This window comes from Rana temporaria, chromosome 5 (assembly GCF_905171775.1).
Source record: "Rana temporaria chromosome 5, aRanTem1.1, whole genome shotgun sequence".
NCBI lineage: Eukaryota > Metazoa > Chordata > Amphibia > Anura > Ranidae > Rana > Rana temporaria.
The window spans coordinates 172478597-172506095 of NC_053493.1; the positions used below are offsets into that span (position 1 = coordinate 172478597).

At 44.7% G+C, this 27499-nt stretch overlaps 1 protein-coding gene across 1 annotated transcript in view; it reads right to left on the reverse strand.

Annotated features, from left to right (window-relative positions):
* CTNND2 (catenin delta 2) overlaps window positions 1-26977 on the reverse strand; it is a 672820-nt gene extending 645843 nt beyond the window's left edge. The window contains 1 exon segment of the mRNA XM_040353393.1: window positions 26506-26977. The gene's annotated coding sequence lies outside the window, so the exon portion shown is untranslated.
* Window positions 26978-27499: the final 522 nt, after the last annotated feature.

The following is a 27499-nucleotide window of genomic DNA, read 5'->3' on the forward strand; positions in this document are numbered from 1 at the left end:
ATTTTTTTTTTAAATGTGTAAACTTACCTGTCTTCAGCCTCACTTCCAGGTCTTCTTCCTTGCGGGGAGTGGGCGTGTCGCTCCTTTTCCCCCGACAGGGAGCTCTGCGCAATGTCTCCTGGGAGTGAGTGTTGATCCTCCCAGGAGACGATTGGCGTGCGGGTAAAGCGCGCCATCGCCTTCCGAAAATATCCGACAGTGACTCGGCTCTTTACGGCGCTATACGGCGCCTGCCGTATAGAGCTGACTGCGCAGGCGCCGTAAAGTGCAGAGTCCCCCTCAAATATTTTCGGAAGACGATGACGTGCTTTACCCGCACGTCAATCATCTATGCCTCGTCTTAGGAACACCTACTCCCCGGGGGAGCGAGAACCCGGAAGCCAGGTGAATAGAACGCAAAAAAACGTTACAGCTGAAAAAAAAAAAAATCCAGCATACTGTTAATGTCAGCAGTATGCTGGATGTAACTGTATATAAATGTTTTAGGGTGAACCCCCGCTTTAAAGGGGTTGTAAACCCTTACGGTTTTTCACCTTAAAGCGGAAGTCCACACAAAAGTCCACACATTTGGCACCTTTCGGGGGGGGGGGGTGTTATACGGGTATTTGCACCCACTTCCGGGCACTTCACCCCCCCCCGGCTGTCTTCTGGGAAACACACAGGTCCCAGAAGAGAGCGGGGACTAGTAAGGAAGCGCAGCACGACTCGCGCATGAGCAGTAGGGAATCTGGAAATGAAGCCACAACGCTTCACTTCCTGATTCCCTCACCAAGAATGGCGGCAGGGGCAGCCGAGAGCTCGGCTTTGGCTGCCGACATTGCGGGCACCCTGGCCAGGTAAGTGTCCATTTATTAAAAGTCAGCAGCTGCAGTATTTGTAGCTGCTGGCTTTTAATATTTATTTATTTTAGGTGGACCTCCGCTTTAATGCATTGTATGCATTAAAGTGGGATTCCACCTGCAATTTTTTTTTTCAAAGTCAGCAGCTACTAACACTGTAGCTGCTGACTTTTAATAAGGACACTTACCTGTCCTACTCACCCGTGCTAATGCCCCCCCCCCCGATGCCGATCCCTCGATCGGTGCAGGTCCCGCGCCGCCATGCACACTAAGGGAAACAGGCAGCCTTACGGCTTCACTGCTCGTTTCCTACTGCAACCTCCGAGAGGGAAGATCATTATTCGCAAAGCACTCGCCGACAACGTTGCACCGGCGTAACGTAAATGGGCCGGCGTAAGCCTGCCTAATTCAAAGTAGGTGGAAGGTGGGCGTGATGTATTTAAATGAATCGTGACCCCATGTAAATGAAGCGCCGAATGAACGCATGCTCAGTATCACGTCAAATTTACTCCCTAACATACGCCGGCTCAATGCCTGTGACGTGAACGTAACCTACGCCCAGCCCAAATTAAAGTGGAGTTCCACCCATGAATATAACATTACATCAGTAGTTTTAAAAAAATGTCATTAGTCCTTTAAGAAAATTTTTTTTTTTTTTAGATGCCTTCAAAGTGTTGTTGCTAGGCAGAATAGTTAATCTTCCCTCTTCCTGCACCTAGGTGCTTAAGCTTCCTAACCTACACCACACAGACTCCTGGGAATGTAGTGGGTGTAACTTTCCAGGAGTCTGTGCACTCCCCAGTCTCGAAGAATCATGTGACTTGGACAGTACAGGTGCTGAAACCTGATCTGAAACCTATTACACTGCTTGTGCAGCACTGAGCATGTGCGAGATCTGCAAGGCTGAAATCCAGGAAGTCATACAGTCTGGCTTCATGATGCCCACACTTAAGATGGCCCCAGTCAATTTCTATTTTATAAAGTGTCTAAATGCTGTAACAACCTAACAAAATGGACCTTAGTTTACAGACTAGCTTTACTAGAATACATTAAGCTTGTGTATTACAGGGGTATTTATATTTAAAAAGTGAAATTGTGGCCGGAACTCCGCTTTAACGTACGACTTACGTAAACAACGTAAAAATCGACGGCTGTTACCCCTGCTTTATGAGGGGTAAACTTACGCTGGACGCAAGCCTTACGTAAACGGCGTAGCTTAATACGACGAGCGCAAGTACATTCGTGAATCAGCATATCTTACGTCGGTTGGAAGAAGCCATATTTCAGGCGTATCTAGTATTGTGAATAAGGCGCATAGATACGACGGCGCATCTCTACACTTACGCTGCGAATCTGTAGATACGCCAGCGTAAGTGTTTTCTGAATCTGGCCCATAGTTGCCAGAAATTGTGGACAAGAATTTAGGATTGGATCCTCTTTTTCTAGACAGGTATTTGCCCAAGCACGTGGTTCTCCACTTAAATAGGATATAAGGTTAAGCTCCTTAACCCTGTCATTGGGGAAGGTGCGAAGGCGTAATTTAAACATTATTTACATGCATTAATTAATTCTCTGTAGGTCTTTCGATCACCAGTGAAGGGCACAGGTGGGTTGACCTTAGGTTCAGGAGCAAGATGAGGCAGATTTGGATTCTGAGCAACTAAATCTTGCAGGGTTTGGTTCTCCAACTGCAGGGTTTGAGCAAGTGCATCTACCTTTTGGGTAAGGGCGACAACATGGTTAGCAAGTTCCGCTGGGTTCATTTTAAGGTTCTATTATTCTGTCACAAACTACGGTGAACGAGAGTGAACCACAACTGCGGATTAGAAAAGATTTCAATACTGGACCCCAGGCGTCACTCCAATCAGAGAATAGGAGTTTGGGGGTTCACTGCATCATCTCTCTTACATAAAAGAATGTGTTGAGCTACTAAGGGTGGAGGTATTACAACATACCTTCAACCCCATGCCAAAAAAAGGTAGAATGAACATGTTCAGTATTTTAGGGCGGAAGCCTGTATACAAGTAACAACGAATGTCAAGCACGTAGCATATGAAAATACTGTATGCAAGTAGCATTAACTTGACAGAGGCAATTGAAGTTTAAATGACTTAAGAGTGTATGTCCCTTTAAGATATTCCACAACTGTTACATGAAGGCACCATTAGTAATCCAAGCAGCAGAGTAGAAATTACTAGAGCCAGATTCAAATACAGTACTTGATGAAGCTATATATGAACCGGGTATTTGTACAGCAATAATTGTAACGTAGTAATGGTACTTATCCGTTTGCAGAGCATGAAAGTTCTTCAATAAGCAGAGTACTGTAGCAGCAATGGGATTCTTTCATGGAGGGTCTCCTGGTGGGGGATATCTTGGGGTGTCCACAGCAAATGTAGTAAGCTTGGCAGCGTAGATCCAGGCGTGGGATGGTTTGCAGTTTAGGGATAGATAGTACCTGTCGTTTATTTGTAGCCAGGCTGGCTACGGCCGACAATAATAGAACAGCGTGTAGTAGACACGCTGTTCTATTTATTAAGCTACAGCATATGTGCCGAATTGAGCGTTAATTCCGCTCAGCACTTCTGCGTTCCACGCTGGAACGCACGCGGCGCCACGCGATGACGTCAGTGTGCGGTCGCCGTATGCGTTCCAACGTGGAATGCAATATGGCGACAAGCGCTGTTTACAGGCACAAAGTCTCCCACACTGTCCGAATGGTCCTGGTCCGCATACTCTGACCCTTCAGAACAGGGGTCCTCAAAAAGTATTCAGTGTGGTCACAGGATGACGTGGTGCACGTGAAGCACGCACGTCTGAGGGAGGAGCCTCCTGCGCTACGGACCTGGCCTGAACACGGGAGACGGAAGGAGGAAGATCCGACGGCGTTCTAGCGGCAGCAGCTACGATGCAGAGCGGGAGTCTGCGGAGCTGCTAGTTGTCAAGCCCGCCGAACGCCCGACATACCGTCTCACGCTGCTCTCCGGGAAACCCTCCTCCCCCTAACCCCTGCCCCCCGAGGAGAAGGCAGGCGCGGTGCAGCGTAGAGGAAGGCACGGAAGCCTCCATCTGTGGTGCGCCTGGCAGCTGCCCCCCCCCCCCTGCCTGCTGTGATATCTGGCCATTCCGGTCCTAGGCTGGAAAAAAAAAAAAAACGTCTACCAGGTAACATCAACCCTTTTTATATACTTAAGGATGCAATTGGACCAGCGTGGTGAACCTGGGATCTAGCCCTGACGGCGGGGATGTGGCAAAAGTGTCATGTGTTCCACTGCACTGTAAAGTACATTCCATATGTTATTGATGCAACTTAGCTGGTGAAACTAGCCACGAATTCAGTCTGAATAACCTGTGTAATATTGTTTGAACACCTTGGGGCATCCAGCTGCTTAGTCTCCATTAAGATTTAACCCGCACCCATTACACAGTCTTACTGAATGTATTAAACACCCACGGACTGTAAATCCTTAGCCCATATACATTGAGGACATTGGTAAGGGGGCTTGGCTGAAAGGCTTCAGCTATCTAGAGACATTATACCTCCCTCTGCTCTAAGCATTGTTAAATCACAGTGGGTTTGACTTGAAGCACTGGCGGAAACATTGGAGTCATTTTTTCCACCATTGGCCCACTATATGAGCCTTGCCTGGTCTGCTACTAAGGGTGGAGGTATTACAACATACCTTCAACCCCATGCCAAAAAAAGGTAGAATGAACATGTTCAGTATTTTAGGGCGGAAGCCTGTATACAAGTAACAACGAATGTCAAGCACGTAGCATATGAAAATACTGTATGCAAGTAGCATTAACTTGACAGAGGCAATTGAAGTTTAAATGACTTAAGAGTGTATGTCCCTTTAAGATATTCCACAACTGTTACATGAAGGCACCATTAGTAATCCAAGCAGCAGAGTAGAAATTACTAGAGCCAGATTCAAATACAGTACTTGATGAAGCTATATATGAACCGGGTATTTGTACAGCAATAATTGTAACGTAGTAATGGTACTTATCCGTTTGCAGAGCATGAAAGTTCTTCAATAAGCAGAGTACTGTAGCAGCAATGGGATTCTTTCATGGAGGGTCTCCTGGTGGGGGATATCTTGGGGTGTCCACAGCAAATGTAGTAAGCTTGGCAGCGTAGATCCAGGCGTGGGATGGTTTGCAGTTTAGGGATAGATAGTACCTGTCGTTTATTTGTAGCCAGGCTGGCTACGGCCGACAATAATAGAACAGCGTGTAGTAGACACGCTGTTCTATTTATTAAGCTACAGCATATGTGCCGAATTGAGCGTTAATTCCGCTCAGCACTTCTGCGTTCCACGCTGGAACGCACGCGGCGCCACGCGATGACGTCAGTGTGCGGTCGCCGTATGCGTTCCAACGTGGAATGCAATATGGCGACAAGCGCTGTTTACAGGCACAAAGTCTCCCACACTGTCCGAATGGTCCTGGTCCGCATACTCTGACCCTTCAGAACAGGGGTCCTCAAAAAGTATTCAGTGTGGTCACAGGATGACGTGGTGCACGTGAAGCACGCACGTCTGAGGGAGGAGCCTCCTGCGCTACGGACCTGGCCTGAACACGGGAGACGGAAGGAGGAAGATCCGACGGCGTTCTAGCGGCAGCAGCTACGATGCAGAGTGGGAGTCTGCGGAGCTGCTAGTTGTCAAGCCCGCCGAACGCCCGACATACCGTCTCACGCTGCTCTCCGGGAAACCCTCCTCCCCCTAACCCCTGCCCCCCGAGGAGAAGGCAGGCGCGGTGCAGCGTAGAGGAAGGCACGGAAGCCTCCATCTGTGGTGCGCCTGGCAGCTGCCCCCCCCCCCTGCCTGCTGTGATATCTGGCCATTCCGGTCCTAGGCTGGAAAAAAAAAAAAAAAAACGTCTACCAGGTAACATCAACCCTTTTTATATACTTAAGGATGCAATTGGACCAGCGTGGTGAACCTGGGATCTAGCCCTGACGGCGGGGATGTGGCAAGAGTGTCATGTGTTCCACTGCACTGTAAAGTACATTCCATATGTTATTGATGCAACTTAGCTGGTGAAACTAGCCACGAATTCAGTCTGAATAACCTGTGTAATATTGTTTGAACACCTTGGGGCATCCAGCTGCTTAGTCTCCATTAAGATTTAACCCGCACCCATTACACAGTCTTACTGAATGTATTAAACACCCACGGACTGTAAATCCTTAGCCCATATACATTGAGGACATTGGTAAGGGGGCTTGGCTGAAAGGCTTCAGCTATCTAGAGACATTATACCTCCCTCTGCTCTAAGCATTGTTAAATCACAGTGGGTTTGACTTGAAGCACTGGCGGAAACATTGGAGTCATTTTTTCCACCATTGGCCCACTATATGAGCCTTGCCTGGTCTGCTATATTGGCTCAACGCACTATAAACCTGAGTGCAGAGGATAGAGTGTAGTGTAATAGAACACAGCGAAAGGGGAGACTGAGCGAGAAGGTGGCAATATGCGTCCCACCAAACTCTCATAGCTTACCCGAACATTTATAACCCCCATTGAAGAACCAAAAATATAAGATAAGCCACAAATACTTCAGGTGATAGCCTGAACTGGGCCCTGCTAGACCTGTTAATGGTCGTCTAACAAAAAAAAAAAAAAAAACGCGTTGGTATCCCAGGATTGCTGATGCTTAATGAAAATAAGCCAGCTTGGCCTCTGGAAGTCAAAAATTCCTTGAGAAGGCCAATAAACCAACGGGGGGTATAGCACCCTTAAAACAGAGCGTGGGTGATTCTCCCCTTTGTTCACAGTCTAGCGACACGGGATGACCCTTTGATCCTCTAGAACCCCAGCGTAAAATCCTCAGAAGGAGAAGCTAACACTTCTCTGTTTTGTTTTCCCTCCTTATATAATAAAAACCACTGTCTAAAAAATAAATAAAAAAAAAATAAAAAGTGGGGGGGGGTGACCACCTGCTGTCCAAACTAGGGAAACGTATTAGAGGGACAAAGAAATATAACATGAATAAATCTACAAGGGGGGCCGCCCCGAAAATCCCTAAAGATAACCCCCCCACTAGTACGATCAGACACTATATGACCCCCGATGGGAGTTCTAAGAGCCCAGGCCTGTCAAAAAGAGCAGAAAAAACCGGGACAACTAAAAAGGGAGTAGGGGGGGCGGTTACCCCAATTGTGGATACATCAACAGAATGTGAACACGAAGTCAGTCAAATGGATGACCCCAGACTGGACACCCATATCCCCACAAAGGGGGAACTGGATGGGATGCTAAAGAGGTTGGAAAATGCGATAAGAGAAGAAATCAGCACATTAAGAAAGGATCTATTTCATATGTTGGAACGGGTAGAGGAAGTCGAAAAAAAGATGGAAACACAGGATCTAGAATTAAATGAATTAAAAAACCAACATCAGACTATGAAACAAAACCTCATCCACGAGAACCGACGGGTAGGGGGGACCGAGGATCCCTACGGTTCAGAGGCGATGTTTAGGCCTGGGCGGGGGGGGGGGGGGTGTGGGTGGGGAGGGGGATTAGGAAGGGGAGAGGGCACTCTCCTCTCTCAGAAAAGGGAGGGTATAGGGAATCTGGCTCCCAGGGGATCTCTCAGTAAGCTTAAGGAAATGATTTAGTAATAGGAAATGACAGAAGTAAAATTTTTATCTTACAACGTGAAGGGATTAAATTCAGCCGTCAAAAGACTGAAGGTCTTAGCAGAGATTGAACAATATAGAGCGGACATAGTTTATATCCAGGAAACTCACTTGACCTTAGACTCAAACATCAAGCTGTACTCCCCTAGGTACCCTACTTGGTTTTATGGAGACGCCATCTCCAAACGTGCAAGGGGCGTAGCAATCGGGTTTACAAGAGAGCTTGGGTTTACTTTGGAGGCAAGGATGACAGATCCTGAAGGGAGATTCTTATTTCTAAAAGGAAAACTAGACAACACTGTCTACACTTTAGCAAACATCTATGCCCCAAATGTACACTCAACCCAATATCTAGGTAAAATCCTGGGGAAGTTGAAAATTTTTTCAGAAGGCTATATCGTTCTGATGGGAGACTTGAATTTTGCTATAAATCCGATAGAAGATAGTACGTCCCGGGGGAAGGAGACAACAAATGTCCACTTACAAAAAATAAAACACAAGATCCACGATAGTCAACTAGTGGATGCTTGGAGGATCTTCCATTCTAATGCACATAATTACACATTCTACTCTCCTCCCCACGGAACGTACTCTAGAATTGACTACATCTTGGTAGATCATAGGCTGCTTGACTCTATCATAGAGACGGACATTGGAATTATGACTGTGTCAGACCATGCCCCAATAACTATGAAAATTAAATCATCTATACAAAAGAGTCAACGGCCGGAGTGGCGCTTAGATGACAACCTGATTCGGGATGAAGGAGGGGCAAGTGGGGTAGAAGCTGAACTAAAACAATTTTTCCTTATTAATGATACAGAGGGGATTTCTAGCGCTACTCTCTGGGAGACACACAAAGCATACATTAGAGGAATTCTAATTGCTGAGGCCGCAAAAAAAAAAACGCAAAACTAATACTTTGATTAAAGACATAGAGACCTTAGAACGTAAACATAAAGCGCAGGGCTCAAAAGAGACCTACCACAACTTAATTTTAAAAAGAGACGCACTTAGGGAGATTATGGAGCAAGAAGCAAGGAACAAACTTAATTGTATCGCTAGAGAGAGGTATATTTGGGGCAACAAACCCAGTAAGCTTCTAGCTAAAATGGCCCAAAAAAAGAAAACCAGAAATTACATCGAAAAAATTAAAAGGAAAGATGGAAATTTTGCCCATTCAACCAGAGAAATCGCGGACACATTCAAAAATTATTACGAGGAATTATACACAATAAAACACCCAGGGTGGCAGGCAGGGGAAAGAGAGGCTAAGACCCGAGATTTCCTTGACAAAGCAGGACTACCCAGACTAGAGGAGATGGAAAGCTTGAACATGGACCGCCCTATAACTGAAGAAGAAATAAAAAACGCCCTGAATAACACGACGGGTGCAAAGAGTCCCGGCCCGGACGGTTTTTCTGTCATGTACTATAAAAGATTTAGTAACATTTTGATACCGATGATGTGTAAATATTTCAACGGGCTAGGGTCCGAATTCGAAACTAGCAATGAAGCAATAGCCGCCACGGTTGCAATAATTTTGAAAGAAGGGAAAGATCGCTCAATCTGTTCGGGATACAGACCAATCTCCCTGCTAAATACTGACATTAAGCTCTTTGCTAAAATCTTTGCGGAGCGCCTGAAAGGGGCTATGCACTTTTTGGTGCACCCCGACCAGGTAGGTTTTGTCCCCAACAGAGAGGGCAAAGACAATAGTTTAAGGGCAATTCTCCTGCTCCAGACCATAAGGCAGAATGCGCCCCCAGGTCTATTCCTGTCGGTTGATGCCGAAAAAGCGTTCGACAGGGTAGACTGGGGGCTCATGATGAAGACTCTTACTACTATGGGAATAGGGAACAGGATGTCCCGCTGGATCAAAACACTTTACCACCATCCCACCGCAAAAATTAAAATTAACGGTATGTTATCGGAGCCCTTCGAGATGAAAAATGGGACAAGACAGGGGTGCCCCCTGTCTCCCCTTCTTTTCATTTTATCTTTAGAGCCTCTACTGGCTACTATTCGAAACGACCCAGATATCAATGGGGTTAGAGTAGAAGAGGAGGAACACAAATTGTCGGCCTTTGCCGACGATATTTTATTTTATGTAACCAACCCGGTTAAATCCATCCCAAAGCTTTCCAAAGTACTGCAACAATATGGCGCTATTTCAAACTTCAAAATCAATGTAACTAAATCAGAAATTTTGAACATTAATCTAAATAAAAGGGAGGTAGGTCTGGTCAAAGAAATCTGTGTGTTTCCCTGGACTAAAGAACTAAAGTATCTAGGTATTAAACTAGCCAATACGGTGCAGAAGATGTACAAAATAAATTATGTACCCCTACTAAACGAGATTAAAAACGAACTAAAAAAAACGGTAAATAAACCCATATCATGGATCGGACGCATCAACATGTTGAAGATGGTAATAGTCCCAAAAATACTATACAAATTTTTATTAATCCCAATCGCTCTTCCTCAGCAATTTTTGAGAATCCTGAACTCCCTTTTACTAAACTACGTTTGGAAAAATAAAAAGCATAGAATATCCCTCTCTATCCTTAAACAGGGAAAGTTACTCGGCGGTCTGGCAGTCCCGGATATTAAAAGTTATCACAAGGCGGCGGTTCTGTCTCGAGCTGTAGAATGGGCCCGGGGCAGGACAGACAAAAGATGGGTGCAAATTGAACAAGCACAAACAAGTAAACACTTGAATAATATTATTTGGATCCCCGCACACCATAGAGCACTTGATCACAAACTACACGACATAACACGAGATACTTTATGAATGTGGGACAGGACGCAGTCACAATTAGACGGGAAATTTAATTCCCCTTTAATGAATTTGAAAGAAAATGCTTATTTTGAACCTGGGGAATATAAAATTGGAGGAAATTGGATTAGGGGGGACACTGTTCACTTGGGGGATATTGTAAAAGATGGCGAGATAATGACCTATGACGATTTGAAATCTAGAACGGACTACTGGAATCTTGATAGGTGGCATTATTCCCAGCTGCACCACTTCGCGCGGCACCTCCATCACCCATTACGGACGAAGGAGGAGCTGACTCCACTTGAGAAGATATGTAAATCTAAAAATTCAAAGGGCACCATCACCAAACTATACGGGATACTGGTTAAGATAGGATCACGGGGTGAAGCACCCTTTATGGAAAAATGGGAAAGGGAGCTCGAAATTCCGAGAGGGATAAACACTTTTCAGAGGATTATGCAATTAACCCATTCATCAGCAATAGACATACGAACCGCCGAAGCAAATTATAAGTGTATCTCAGGGTGGTATATCACCCCGGATAAAGCAAACAAATTTAAAGCAGAACAGACCGCAGAGTGCTGGCGGAGATCCCTAGAAAGAGGTACGATGGCCCATTTATGGTGGCTATGCCCGAAAATCCAAACTTACTGGGACACAATATTAAGTCAAATAAAGGTCATCACTGGCAAGGAGCTAAAGAAGGACCCCTGGGTAGTGCTCTTTCACTGTAGCCAAGAGGAGGTAAACAAATATAAGCAGTCCTTACTCCCCCACTTGTTAAATGCAGCCAAGAGACTCATACCAAAAAAGTGGCAGGAGACTGAAAGTCCTCACGTCTGGAATTGGATAGACGCAGTGGAGGAAACGTTTAGGTTAGAAGAGCTAAAGGATTGTCTCTCAGAGACGCACAGGGAGTTTAGGGAGAAATGGAAAAAATGGAAGGAATACAAAAAAACATGGAGCTATGCTGAGAGGGTTAGGGGTCATTAGAAATAGGGTATACTTAAGCAGACCGAAACAACACCGGTCACTCCGATAGTCATCTTCAAATCCTATTCATATAATATTTACCTTTTTCTAAAAATTCCAAAGTCATATTATTTTAGGTAAAAAGAGAGAGATCCCTGGGAGCCATGAGGGGAGGGGGGGGGGATAAATGTTTTTGTTTTGGATGAAGTAGCACGATCAAGACCTTATTACCCTAGCGGGAAGGCGATACATATTTTTGTGCACATGAACATATTTAAAACAAAAAAAAAAAAAAAATTCAGAATATATACCACATATGATGCAACCCACAAACAGAGACGTAAGAAGCATCAAATCATGAGCTGGTCTCTTGAACTTGGTAATAGCTGAGGTGGTAAAGAAAAGAAAAAAAAAAGAAGAACAGGGGTCCTGTTTCACAGCCAGGCCCGAGTCTGAGTCAGAGCTTTCCCCAGAAGATGGTGGGGGGAGGGAGCATTTTTTACCCCCCCTTTGCCCGCACATCGCCTCCACCCTAGCAACAAATGACTTCAGGACTGCCGACAAAGCATCCATAGGTACCGCAGGTGCAGGGGCAACGGTTGCTAACACAGGAATGTCTGGGGAAGAAGCACCAGCTTCTGACGCCATGATGACGACTCACACACCTGACAGCCACTTTAGGGACTAAGTCAAAGTACAAAAATGCCCACCCTCCTAGCTGCACAGACCGAGGGGTATTCCCAGAGGACTCCCCACCCTGAACCAGGCACTGCCTCAGCGCTGCCGTCCGCTCTAACCCCTGCACAGTGTGTGCCTGAGGTGTCTCTGAGGTGATCTGCCGTTTGCGCCGTTCAGAATAGACAAGGTAGTGCTAGAGGCCAAACTAATGTGAAAAGCCTCAAAAAATGACCGCCGGTTACCTCAGGAAAAAAGAGTGTGAACTACAAGAAAATGCCCGACCACTGTAGACGCGGCTACAAGAAAATGCCTGCTGCTATATTAGCAATAAGAACATCGCAGCCACAGGAAAATGGCACTGGCACTTCCAAAATGGTGCTGATCGACACTGAGGTAAAAAATAAGGGCCAAGCAACACTGGGTACCCAACAGGGGCCCCCCAAAATGCAGACCACCTACACTAGAGCGGACCTGGGCACCCCGTGCAGCCCCCCTCAGGGACCCCTCGGTGAGGTACACAGCAGGCCCAGCAAAGCATGGGGAGGAGGGATGGGTGGGGAGAGAGGAAAGGGAGGACTAGAGACCCCCTAATCGACCACCCCAGGAATGCCCAGCTGTTCCATCCTGCCAAGACAGGGGGAATCTACTTACCCATTCTTGCGAGGACTGCTGGACGCGTTCCTGACAGACCCAAACCGAGCAGTACAGAGTGGCTGCCGGCCACGGCCCACTGTGACTGGACAGCAGTAGCAAACGGGGTATGACGTGGCCGACCCAGCGCGTAGCTAAGGCCTGCTCACGCTCGATGGCCGGACTAAGGGGACTACAACGATCTACTGTATATTATCCAGCCTGTTACCCAGCCGGCAGTTGAGTAAATTTTTAAGAAAAAAACAAAAGAAATAAAACATAAAAGTTTCTCCAGGACCAATAGGCCCCTAGGGAGCCAGGTCCTTCTACACTTGACAGAAAAAAACTGAGCTGCTGAGTGCAGGGTGAGGGGTTATGACCACAGGGGCTGTTCAGCTTTGATATAATTACATGTTTTTATATATCTAACATGTCTGCCTAGTCCTCTATTAAGAGGGAACATAACCCTAATGTCAAGATTTAAAGCGGGGGTTCACCCTATCGACGGGAAAAAAAAAAAAAAATTATTTTACCTTAAAATCAGGCATTGTAGCGCGAGCTACAGTATGCCTGTCCCGAATTTTTTACCCCCGTACTCACCTTGTAGTCGTCCATCGAAGATTCCGGGGAATGGGCGTGCCTCTGGAGACGGAGGATGATTGACGGCCGGCTCTGGCGCGTCACGCTTCTCCGGAAATAGCCGAAATAGGCTTGGTCTTCACGACGCGTGCGCATAGCCTGTGCGCAGGCGCCGTGAAGAGCCGAGACCTACTCCGGCTGTCTTCGGGGAGAGTGACGTGCCAGGGCCGGCCGTCAATCATCCTCCCTCTCCATAGGCACGCCCATTCCCCGCGGGAGCCGGAATCTACGACGGACGACTACAAGATGAGTACGGGGTTAAAAAAATCGGGACAGGCATACTGTAGCTCGCGCTACAATGCCTGTCTCGATGGTAAAATCATGGGATTGTGGGTGAACTACCGCTTTAAGGAAGCTGTGTCCGTCCATGGATGAAAGAGAAAAATACTTTATTTCCGCTTTAAGACCAAAAAATTTTAATTATGTAACTAAACCTCCAATAAAATTAAAGCCCTTTCTGCTCCAAAAAAATAACATGTATACATATGTTAAGATGTACTATAATAAATCCACAAAATGTACTGGTGAGAAATCTAAATCTCCAAAACCTAAATAAAAAAAATTCAACCTGGAACCAAATTAGTTGAGAACACCGGATGTGTGTAGTAAAACCAATCCTTCTGCTCATTTGCCATGGCCCCCTCCCACTTGCTGGCAATTTTCTACTCTTATAAAGCCAGGAGTTGCTGTGTAAATACAGCAGCTCTGCCAGCTGCTGCTGTCAATAAAGAACAGTCTGACTAACATTACTGAGAGGCTAAAATTGAGAGATACAAAGTAACATTGCTACTTTGGTATCTAATCTGTTTCATTCAGCTACAGATAAAAGGTTCTGGGCTAAAATTGGAGGACAGTGTAGAGTCCTATAACCTTTGGTAGTAGATTGTAATTCTTGTAGGATACCTGTGGAGATGGTCACGAGAGGAGTGTCCTGTTGTGAAATCATGGCTCATAAATTTACGATTTTTGTCCCCTTGCTCAAACACGTCTAGTGTTGTATAGATCTAACCATGTGTTTTCCTCCAAGTATAAGTAGAATTATTGTTTGTAAAAAATTTTTTATTTTTTTTACATTTAAAAAGCACAAAACTGTAAAAAAAAAAATATATATATATATATATATATATATATATTTGCAATGCTTTGTACCAAAATTATAGAAGGTTTATTTTTTTTGTTTTTTTAACCACTCATGCTCATTTTGTCAAGGGGAATCGGGTATTTTTTTTTAAAACGTAGCAGTACTTACCGTTTTTAGAGAGCGATCTTCTCCGCCGCTTCCGGGTATGGTCTTCGGGACTGGGCCTTCCTATTTGATTGACAGTCTTCCGACAGGCTTCCGACGGTCGCATACATCGCGTCACGAGTAGCCGAAAAAAGCCGAACGTCGGTGCAGCTCTATAGGGCGCCTGCGCACCGACGTTCGGCTACTGTCAGAAAATCGTGACGCGATGGATGCGACCGTCGGAAGCCTTTCGGAAGACTGTCAATCAAATAGGAACGCCCAGTCCCACAGCCCATACCCGGCAGCGGCGGAGAAGATCGCTCTCTAAAACGGTAAGTACTGCTTCGTTTTTAAAAAAACTACCCGATTCCCCTTGACATAATGAGCATGAATCCAATGTTAAAAATTAACATTTCCGGGGGAACCTCCACTTTAAGAACATTGTGGGCCTGATGCTGAGGATTTTGGTGTGCAAACTTTTTTTGTTTTAACAAATTAAACGAGAGAGAGAGAGAGAGAGAGAATGCACATGAGCATGCGTAGGAATGACATCAACGCAGCCCAAGGCAAGTGACGGAAGGCACACAACCCAGAAGGAAGACTGGGTGAAGATGGAAGTGCCTGGGCCAGCCGGATTGATCACAGCGCAGCACTGGAGGGCTCAGTCTGACAGGTAAGTGTACCCTAATGTGCTAATATACTGTGCATACTAGTACATTGTGGCCTAACCTACCTCAGGGCCTCTAAATGTTAGCTACCTCTTTAATATCACAGGATCCCAGGGGCCCCCTACTGACTTGGTGGCCCTTGGGCAATGCCTAAGTGCATAGTTGTCAACATTTCAAAAATATTTTTAGGGACACTTTTTTACAAGTGCTATATTTAGAGTAGCTGAGATCGCCTATGTTAATAGTAATCACAAAATTAAATGAGTACTAATAATGGGGCAGAACAAATATGAGTAGTGTCTGCTAAAACAATATATATATATATATATATATATATATATATATATATATATATATATATATATATATATATATATATATATATATATATATATATATATATAAATATATATATAAATATAAATGTTTGAGGGTTCTGAGTAATTTTTTAGCAAAAAAAAATTAGATTTTTACATTTAGGAGAGAATTGGTCTGGGTGGCAAAGGGTTAATTACCATAAGTAAGTTGTATACAAATAATCATTATAAGCCCTATGAGCTCATCCTGTCAGTTTGCTGCAGCTTATATTTAAACTGGCCGCTCTGTATGTAGCTTCTGACAGGCTGCGCAAGGAGCCCCGTATCTCAGGAACCATACATGATAGCAGCCCCATATCACTTAAGGACCTTGCCTGTTTTTCAGACTCTGTGGGCCAGATTCAGATAGAGATACGACGGCGTATCTCCTGATACGCCGTCGTATCTCTGAGTTCCGACGGTCGGATCTATGCGGCTGATTCATAGAATCAGGTTCCACATAGATCTCCCTAAGATCCGACAGGTGTAAGTGACTTACACCGTCGGATCTTAGGCTGCAATCTCCCGCTGGCCGATAGGCCGCTGGCCGCTAGGTGGCGCTTCCGTTTGTATACGCGACGAATATGCAAATGAGGATTTCCGCCGATTCAGAAACGAACGACCGCCCGGCGCATTTTTTTTACGTCGCTTGCGTTCGGCTTTTTCTGGCGTATAGTTACCCCTACTATGTGAGGGATATCCTATGTTAAGTATGGCCGTCGTTCCCGCGCCAAGTTTTGAATTTTTACGTCGTTTGCGTAAGTCGATTCAGAAAAGCGCTGGACGCAAGTTACGCTCACGCCGAAACCAATGACGTCCTAGCGATGTCATTTGGAGCAATGGACGCTGGGAAAATTCGTGGACAGCGCATGCGCTGTTCGATCGGCGCAGGGACGTGCCTGATTTAAATTGTAGACGCCCCCCTAGCCGCGGAATTTGAATTCCGCCGGGGGATTTACGATACCCTGCCGCAAGTTTTGAGGTAAGTGCTTTCTGAATTAAGCACTAGCCTCAAAAACTTGCGCCGGCGGATCGTAAATCAGATCCGCTAACCTATCTGAATCCGGCCCTGTGTTTACAAGATACTGTAAGAAAATGGAAAAAAATCACTTTTTTTTTATTAAAAAATAAGACAATAGTAAAGTTGGTCCAATTTTTTTTTTTTATCTTTTGAAAGATAATGTTACGCCAAGTAAAATAATACCCAACATGTCACGCTTCAAAATTGCGCCCGCTCGTGGAATGGCGTCAAACTTTTACCCTTAAAAATCTCCATAGGCGACGTTTCAAAAATTCTATAGGTTGCCTATCTTTTGGGTTACAGAGGAGGTCTAGGGCTAGAATTTTTGCTCTCGCTCTAAGGATTGCGGCGATACCTCACTTGTGCGGTTTGAACACCGTTTTCATATGCAGGCGCTACTCACGTATGCGTTCGCTTCTGCGCACAAGCTCATCAGGACGGGGCCCTTAAAAAAAAAATGTTTTGGATTTCTTTTCTTTTTTTCATTAATTTTTACACTGTGTTAAAAAAAAATGGGTCACTTGTATTCCTATTACAAGGAATGTAAACATCCCTTGTAATAGAAAAAAGCATGACAGGTCCTCTTAAATATGAGATCTGGGGTCAAAAAGACCTCAGATCTCACTTTTAGACTAAAATGCAATAAAAAAAATTGTCATTTGAAAAAATTACAACAGAAAAATTTCTCTTTAAAGCGGGAGTTCACCCATTTAAAAAAAAAAAAAAAATCTCCCCTTAGCTTCCTGCTCGTTCGGTCTAGGGGAATCGGCTATTTATATTAAAATATGTGCAGTACTTACCCGTTTTCGAGCTGCATCTTCTTCCGTCGCTTCCGGGTATGGGTCTTCGGGAGCCGGCGTTCCTTCTTGAGTGACAGCCTTCCGAGAGGCTTCCGACGGTCGCATCCATCGCGTCACTCGTAGCCGAAAGAAGCCGAACGTCGGCGCGGCTCTATACTGCGCCTGCGCACCGACGTTCGGCTTCTTTCGGAAAATCGTGACGCGATGGATGCGACCGTCGGAAGCCTCTCGGAAACCTGTCAATCAAGAAGGAACGCCCATTCCCGAAGCCCATACCCGGAAGCGACGGAGAGGATGCGTCTCGTAAACGGGTAAGTACTGCACATATTTTAAAATAAATAGCCGATTCCCCTAGTAATAACGAGCAGGAATCTAAGGGGGAAAAGTGCCCTCTAAGGGTGAACCCCCGCTTTAAGAAGCATGGTCTGTTCCATGCGATAGCTATCCCTAGGAAGAAATACAAACGAGCAATTACAAACGAGCAATTATCCCAATCCTATTAAATGCAGCGAAAATAGTGATCCTGTAAAGATGGAAGGAAAAGCAAGCCCCGTCAATACAGGCATGGTTGAGGGAGGTAGAGAGGACAAGAAACATGGAAGAGGAAACATCCCAATATAAGGAACCTAACCAGGAAGAGGTCGGGACTTGGAGGGGCTGGGCGGAGTTTAAACAATCCCAGGTTTATGTAGATTACATGAGCAGGGAAGAAAATACCTAGGGAATTTTGGCTTGTTTGGTTTAAACTAGGTGTAGTGGACTCCCCCTTCCCGGGGGGGGGGGGGAGGGAAAGGAGTATTGGGAGTAGGGTTGTTGTTTTTTTTCTCACGAGGAGATTTTGAGGCAAAAAGGGGATATTTTATGCCCCCCCCCCCTAAAATAGGAACAATTAAAGGAAAAGACATGGGAAAATTAGTGCCCCACCTTCTATTTTTTTTTTTCTCTCCCTTCTCCCTCCCTCTCCTTCAGGCTTCCTCTTTCTCCCTAGGGGGGAAGGTGGGGTTAGAGGATAAAGCAAGGGTGAGGTAACTACATGAGATAAAGGGAAAGGAAAAGAGATGGAAGATTAGGAGGTATAGGATAAACCCAGTATGTCATTGTTGTTATTGTTGTTAATTTTGTTATTTATGTATATGTAATGTTGTTGGTATTTTAAATGTGATCCTTTTCTGTGTATGTTTTTTTTTTTTTGTTTGGAAATGTAATGTAAAGTATATTTGTATTTCTTAAAAAACTTGGAATAAAAACAAATGAAAAAAAAAAGAAGCATGGGTGGAAGTGACGTTTTGACGTCGCTTCCGCCCTGCTATGCTATGGAGACAGGTGGGGGCCATCTTGCCCTCACTTGTATCCCAGCAGGAGGAAGGACCCGACTGCCTCCGCCGCTGCCGACGGCTCCGGCAAGCAGCGGAGGGCGTGGGAAAGCCCCTCTCCCGCCACCGATAATGGTGATCTTGCAGCGAATCCGCCGTGGAGACCACCGTTATCGTTTACAGGACCGCTCACAGAAAAGATGGATATCTCGGTTGTGGCAGCAGCTGCTGACGTTACCGAGATATCCATCTTTAAAGTACCGACGTATATGTACATGAGCAGGTCCCTAAGTGGTTAACCAGAACCCCCCCAAAAATTTGGTCTCTGTGTCCCCTGGTCAATCTTTTTTTTTTTTTTTTGGGGGGGGGGGGGGGGTTCTTATTTTTGGGCAAATGGGCCTATCTTGAGAAAGGGGCCTGGAGCTGCAGCTCCAATAGCCCCTATGTTAATTCGGCCCTATACAGGGTAAGGTTTCACATATACTTTAAAGAAGCTCTGAGTTTTAAAGCTCTCTAAATTGGGCTGGACAAGTATAATTATATGTATTGCACTCACTTTCTCCCCTAGAGAATTTTCTAGTGTAAAGTTTGGGCTCCTCCTTGCTTATACTGAAGGCAACCAGAATTCGTTGTAGACCCACAGAACTCTAAAAAGTCTATTGAGCATTTGCTAGAAAATGACTGTCTACACCAGGGATCCTCAAACTACGGCCCTACACATCCCATGAGGCATTGTAAAACTCTGACATTCACAGACATGACTAGGCATGATGGGAATTGTAGTTCCTGAACAACTGGAGGGCCGTAGTTTGAAGACCCATGGCATTGGTGTGCCTTCAGCAGAAGCATGCCAGCTGCTAAACGTTAGACCCAAAAATCTCTGGATCATTTGAATGGAGGTAATTGGGATGCAACTTACTACACCATATCAGTAGCTCTTCAAAACCCAAGTTTGGAACCCTGTCTGTTATTTTGTTGATATCAATTGATTCTCTGATATGGTTGTATTGTTGCCTATTGATAGATTTCATTGACTATGGTAGATCATGTCATACTGTTATGTTCTATTGCACTTTTTACCCTTAGCTTCATGCTCGTTTTGTCTAGGGGAATCGGCTAGTTGTTTTAAAATATGAGCTGTACTTACCGTTTACGAGATGCATCTTCTCCGCCGCTTCCGGGTATGGGCTGCGGGACTGGGCGTTCCTATTTTGATTGACAGTCTTCCGAGAGGCTTCCGACGGTCGCATCCATCGCATCACGGTTTTCCGAAAGAAGCCGAACGTCGGTGCGCAGGTGCAGTATAGAGCCGCACCGACGTTCGGCTTCTTTCGGCTACTAGTGACGCGATGGATGCGACCGTCGGAAGCCTCTCGGAAGACTGTCAATCAAGAAGGAACGCCCGCTCCCGAAGACCCATACCCGGAAGCGACGGAGAAGATGCATCTCAAACGGTAAGTACAGCTCATATTTTAAAACAGCTAGCCGATTCCCCTAGACAAAACGAGCATCCATCTAAGGGGAAAAATTGTTTTATGGGTGAACTCCCGCTTTAAATAAAGAATAAAAAAAAAAAAAAAAGTTTGTTTGAGAATAATTCCAGTAACCTTCAGCTTTGAGGGAGGTAAGTATCATGCATGTTAAACTTATCTTTGTGGTATCCTTAGCTAGATCTACTGCAGAAGGATCTCAGTTCTCCCAACTGTTCAGTTGTAACCCACATTCTTATGGTCCCTGGACAGTACACAAATCCCCAAAGACCTCAATAGGGCCAATAATGTTATTTTACCAAACTAAGCAGACAGGCTTTTTATTGCAGTGTAGGCATACAGTATAGGGTCTCTGTCATGGAAGAAGTATAGGGGCTGATATTTCTGCCTACCTTTTGAAAATCCCCCCAGTTATATCTTTTGGATGTTTTGCCCTAGTATGTCTCAGTATGGGCTCATGCACATTGGACGTTTTTGATGCTGCTCCTAGGGGCATCTAGCATTTTTTTTTCTGCCTCTAAATGCCCCTGCATGTTAGCCTATGTGTCCATGCACACATAGGCCTTTAGAGCGGTTTAGAGGCAGGGGTGTTTAGATGCAGAAAAAAAATACCTGCCCGTGCATCCAAGAGCAGGGTTGTTTTGGCAGAAAAATGCTTGACGCCTGTAAACACATCTGAATGCACCTAAGCACTAGGCACAGTTAGTGCTTGAGTGCTAGTTTCAGTGGACAGAATAAATCATTATTCTGGCCAATTAAATTATTTAATGCCCAAGCGATTGACGTGCCTAAATGCAATACACGCATTTACCAGAATCAAGTGTGTTTTTTGCCAAAACACCACTGCCAGGAGGAAAGGCATCTAGAAGAGATAGTAAAAATGTCCAGTGCGCATTAAACTAGGGCTGAAACAACTAATCGATTGACAACTAATCGATTATGAAAATAGTTATCAACTATTTTCATAATCGATTAATCGGCCAGTTGATTAGTTGGCCTGCATATAGAATGCATTATTTGTTTACATATCAGGAAATACAGTGCAGCACACATACAGCTCAGTACACCATCCATACATGTCACTAAGTGCCTGAGAATTTGTGAATGTGCAAGTGTGAGGAGCAATGCCTCATGGGACATTTAGTCCTGGGCAGGAAGTGAGTGGTTCTAAAGGCAGAAGGTGTGTTTTTTTTGTTTTGTTTTTTAAACCTTGCTATAGCGGGCACTTTATACTATACTTTGCAGCTTGCTATTGGGGGGAGAAGGCAGGAGGAGCCAGAAGCATTGGTGAGGGAGTCCAGAAGTGGAGGATCTGGGCTGCTCTGTGCAAAACCATTACACAGAGCAGGTAAGTATAACAAGTTTGTTTAAAAAAAAAAAAAAAGAATCACATTAAAGACTGCAGGGAAGATCAGCATCTGAACCCAGAGAAAGTGGAGGTAATAGAAGGCATTACAATTACTGTAGTTGGTTATTTATATTTACCACTGCATATGGATATATTTAAGAATAAATTGCCTTTTCTTTCATTTACATATTAACTAAATTGTACACCACACTTTTTTTTTTAAGATTATCCGATTAGTCGATTAATCAAAACAATAATTGGCAAAATAATCGTTAGTTGCAGCCCTACATTAAACTGTCATTTGCAAATTAAAGAGATAGGTCCACGAGTTGGCATACACCTTCCTGGTTCTAACTCATAGTAAGTCACCACATTTTGAAAAGTGGCTGAAATCCTGGAGTTCAGCCTTAACCACTTCAGCCTCGGACCATTTGGGTGGTCAAAGACCAGGCCACTTTTTGCAATTCGGCACTGCGTCGCTTTAACTAACAATTGCACGGTCGTGCGACGTGGCTCCCAAACAAAATTGACGTCCTTTTTTTCCACAAATAGAGCTTTCTTTTGGTGGTATTTGATCACCTCTGCGTTCTGCGTTTTTTTTTTTTTTTTTTTGCCCTATAAACAAATATTTTTTACTTTTTGCTATAATAAATATCACCAAAAAATATATACAAAAGTTTGTTTTTTCCTCAGTTTAGGCCGATACGCATTCTTCTACATATTTTTGGTAAAAAAAAACGCAATAAGCGTTTGATTGGTTTGCGCAAAAGTTATAGCGTTTACAAAATAGGGGATAGTTTTATGGCATTTTTATGAATATTTTTTTTTTTACTAGTAATGGCGGCGAACAGTTTTTTTTTTTTGTGACATTATGGCAGACACATTGGACACTTTTGACACATTTTTGGGACCATTGTCATTTTCACAGAGATCAGTGCTATAAAAATGCACTGGTTACTGTGAAAATGACACGGCAGTGGAGGGGTTAACCACTAGGTGGCGCTGTATGGGGTTAAGTGTTCCCTGCATAGCGATTCTTACTGTAGGGGGGATGGGCTGTGTGTCACATGACACTGATCTCCGACCCGAGTACACGGAGCCGAGATCAGTGTCATTCTCACTAGGCAGAGCAAGGAGATGCTTGTTTACACAAGCATCTCCCCACTCTATACCTCCGTGAGACGATCGCGGGGATCCCCATGGCGATCAAGTCCGCGGGACCCGGTATGTGAATATGCCTGTCCGTGCCATTCTGCCGACGTATATATACCGTGGGCGGTCCTTAAGTGATTAAAGTCCAACTTCATGCAAAAATTTTATTTATACTGCCTTGTGCATGAATTTCCTTACTCCTTAGTCTTGAATCCAAACACCTCTTCTTAAGCAACCCTACACTGTAACCATAGCAGGTGTCCTCACCACGCAGACAATGATGTAGAGACCTTTAGAAGGGCCCCAGAAAGTAAACAGAGGAGGAGAGAAGGGTTGTCACATGATTAGTTAGAGGGGAGGTGGGAGGCAGTTGCTAATATCCTGGAGTTGGGCTTTAAATGTGGTGCTGTATTCGTTTTCTTTTTTTTAGACTTTATCTTCACTTGTTATTTTCAACTTCCCTTAACAGACCAAACTGTCCAGCAAAAGTGTTGAGAATTGAGACAAACCATTTAAAGTGGAACTAAAGTTTTTTTACAACAGGCTGCAAGCTTGTAGGCTAATATCACATGCAATGTCTCTTCTGTGATTAAATACACCTACCTGCCTACTTATAGTCTTCTGTGCCATGGAAACTGAGCTGTGCATGCGCAGCTCAGCTTACATCACCTACATGGTCCCCGTGTGCTGATATGACTGACTTACATTATCCTGCCCTGGCCAAAGGGGATATTTAAAAGGAGAAGACGCCAGCGAGGAACCCAGACTGTTGGAGAGGAGGTAAGTAGAGAGCCTTTAGTTATGCTTTAACACTGTCAGGGGTGTTTACAATAGTCGACTATTCATGTAAAATCTTTATTCCCACCTACCCCCCCATAAAAACAAACAGTCACTGTAACTGCTTAAAGAGAGTTAGCTGGAGCCCAGGTTTACTTTGTTAAAGCGGGAGTTCACCCAATTCGTTTTTTTTTTTCTATTTTCCCCTTAGCTTCATGCTCGTTTTGTCTAGGGGAATCGGCTATTTGTTTTAAAATATGATCCGTACTTACCCGTTTTCGAGATGCATCTTCTCCGTCGCTTCCGGGTATGGGTCTTCGGGAGCGGGCGTTCCTTCTTGATTGACAGTCTTCTGAGAGGCTTCCGACAGTCGCATCCATCGCGTCACTCGTAGCCGAAAGAAGCCGAACGTCGGTGCGGCTCTATACTGCGCCTGCGCACCGACGTTCGGCTTCTTTCGGAAAATCGTGACGCGATGGATGCGACCGTCGGAAGCCTCTCGGCAGACTGTCAATCAAGAAGGAACGCCCAGTCCCACAGCCCATACCCGGAAGCGGCGGAGAAGATGCATCTCGTAAACGGGTAAGTACGGATCATATTTTAAAACAAATAGCCGATTCCCCTAGACAAAACGAGCAGGAAGCTAAGGGGAAAATGTGTTCGCTATGGGTGAACCTCCACTTTAAGCTGACAAGTCCATCTAAGGCCTCATGCACTCTGGATAGTTTGGTATCTCTCATAGATGCATTTCCTCCTGCCAGCAGTGTTTTGGCAAAAAATAAGACTGAAACTTGTAAATATGTTTAGGGGTTTAGGGGTGTTAAGCTCTTGGGCATTAATTCATTTCATTGGCCAGATTAATCATTTATTCTGGTTAGAATAAAACATTTCTAGCGTTAATTTGCGTTTAGATGACTTTTCAGACAAAATGCCACTGCTCCTGGATGCACTGGCAGCTATTTATTTTCTGCTTCTAGACTCCCCTGCCTCTAAACTCCTTTAACATGGATACACAGACAGGGACAATGAGGCCTGGTTCACACCTATGCATTTTTTGGTGCATTTTCAGTTTTGCAGAAACACACTACAGTTCAATTAACATAGTTTCCTATGGATGTAGTTCACATCTGTGCATTTTATGGTTCAAAAGCATGTATAAAAACTCTAAATGCACCTGCAATATGCAAAGGTGTGTATCAGGCCTAAGAAGCAGGAAAAAAAAAAACGTCAGACTTCCACACAGACGATCGTTTTTTTCTATCGTTTTTTTTATCCATAAGAAAAATTTAAAACATGTTCTATTTTTTTTTTACAAATGGAAAAAAGACAGATGGGGCCCATACACGATTGCTTTGTGCGATGAAAACAGTCCATCAGTCTGTTTTCAACGGACAAACCGATCGTGTGTACAGGGCTTAACACTACCCTCTCCTCTGCCCAAATTGACATTGCTAAAGTCCAAAGGTGTCTCAATTGCTCCTACATATAGAGTGGAGACACTCTAATGCCGCGTACACACAATCCGTTAAACCGATGAGAATGGTCTGATAGACCGTTTTCATAGGTCAAAACCGATCGTGTGGGCGTCATCGGTTATTTAACCATCGGTTAAAAAAAAAGCCAACTTGTTTTAAATTTAACCGATGGATTCCTAACCGATAGTAAAAAAACGATCGTTAGTAGACACAACCATCGGTTAAAAATCCATGCATGCTCAGAATCAAGTCGACGCATGCTTGGAAGCATTGAACTTAGTTTTTTTTCAGCACGTCGTTGTGTTTTACGTCACCGCGTTCTGACACTATCGATTTTATAACCGATGGTGTGTAGGCGCGACAGACCATCAGTCAGCTTCATCGGTTAAATGATGAAAACGGTCCATCGGTCCATTCTCATCAGATGGACTGATCGTGTGTACGCGGCATGAGACAGAAAGTGTGTACCTAGTAAGAAAATAAAGAGGAACTAAAGAAAATCCAAAAGCCTTGAAGTGGTTGTACTAGATTAAGGCTTACCTGTAGGTGCTGGAAATATCTTCTAAACCTCCACAGTTTAGGAGATATTTACAATAGAGACGAGTGCCGATGCATACGGCGCATGCGCCATAGACAACAGCGCAGGCGCACTTTAGAAACGGCTGTCCTGACGTTTCTAAAGGAAGGTCATGCCGTGAATGCGGGAGTGACATTACTTGACTCCGGCCAGTCACAGAGCCGGAGTTGGCAGCCCCGGAAGGAAGAGGGGTGAAGAATAGACACTTCCTGCAACACGGGACATCGCAGGCTTCGGTTTCAGGTAAGTGACACATAATGGGCTTTTATGCAATGCATAGTAGCCCATTATGCTTTCCCTTTGCAGGGAAATAAAGAGGAAGTAAAACCCATCAGGGTTTACATCCTCTTTAATAAGAAAACAAATTTAGCCTCCACATTTAAGCACTGGTAAGCTGCAATATAAACAAATGTTCTTTTTTGGGGTTGGTAGTGCTTTAAGTGGTTACAAATATATTCATAATGGCAGCTCCCATAAGTCTTTCTTTAACAATTTCAATGTATCTCCAGACTCACACAGAAGCAACAGAGGAAGTACAATTGACATTTGGATCATGGCTTTGCTTCTGCAGAAGGACAGGCCTGGAGCAGGGCCATGTACTGGACCTGCAGACCTATATTCATTGTTCTTGTTACTAAATGAAAGCATATAGAGTGTGTGTGTGTGTGTGTGTGTGTGTGTGTGTATATATATATATTCATCAGTGCTGATGAATACTACTGTCTGTTATAGTGTGTGATAAATAGAAGTGAATGCAGTGTGTGTAAAGTGTCTGGAGAAGCATGTCTAAGAACATAAGATAGTGTGGTTCCCTCCCATCCATCCCTATGCTTCACAAATGGGGGGGGGGGATATTCCCCAGCTGATGGAGGCTGAAAACCGTAAGGGATCGTCTCACAACTCCATCCTCACACAGAACACAATGCTGCCATAATACAGGCACATCGCCCAACTTTGCAATGTTTTGCCCTTTAATAATACGGATAGAAGCGCCCAATGGAATAGAATGTACATTCTTGCACGCTCTCTCTTCTTGTAAAATAAAGGCACGTTCTAATGCAATGAAATAAAAGCATGCAGCGGCCAGTAAAACCATTCGAATGCTTCTCACCGAAAGCCGTGGAAGGTTGTCCTGGCTGTTGTGACAAAGGAAAGGGCTGTGTAGCAGTCAGCGCCGTGGAAGGAAGCTGCTATCAATGGGCGATCCTGACCTTGCAGAGATGTAAAAGCTGCATCCTCCTTCTTGCCGTGTGTATGCTCATTAGGAGAGAGCTAATTACAGCATCCAACGCCCCTCTTCACCCCCCTCCGGTACGGTGCATGGACCGTGATGAAGATGTCAGGAATCCAGCAGATTTACATGGCACACGGATCGGAGATCGCCTCCTGAACGGTGGCTTTGATATCCCAGCCTTATATATTTGTCAGAACATGAAGACGGGAGAAGATGCGTCTGCTTCTGCGTGCTGGTGCTGATGAGGAGATGTCGCCTCTCTGGATTGGAGGAGATCGCCCTTGCCCCCGCCCCTCTTCTCCAAATTCTGAGCAAGGCAGTGGGCGGGGCGAAGTGCTCCAAGCTCAGGGCGAGTCTTGTCACTATGGATGCCGGAGCTGCAAGACCACAACGACGCTGAAGGGTGGGCACAGAACACCACTGCCGATCTCACTGCATTACATAATCCAGAAAATGGTGCCTAGCACTCCCTTCCTGACGATTGTGAATGCACAGCGGACGCGTTTGTGGCTGAATTGCTTGCTTTGCTTTTCCTCCGATTAAAGGCTGCTCTGATGACGTCACACTTGTATAATCTGCTATGACATGCCCGATAAAGCACATCAGCATGAGCATACCTTCTTCTAAATGAATGAAGGGCCAAAGTACTGCTAAATTCACACTGAGCGTTGCAGGTGACCCAAGATGTCTTCTCTGCATTGGAATCCTGGCTCTCTGCAGGAAAATTGGGGGGTGGGGGCAACATTTGCTGTCAACCGCAAAAAAAAAGAAGGGGGATGTTGAGAAAAGTCAGTTGTTCTCACAGGAAAATGCACATGCATGGCTGATATAAATCTATAATATCATCAATTAAAGGACAATGAAATGTTTT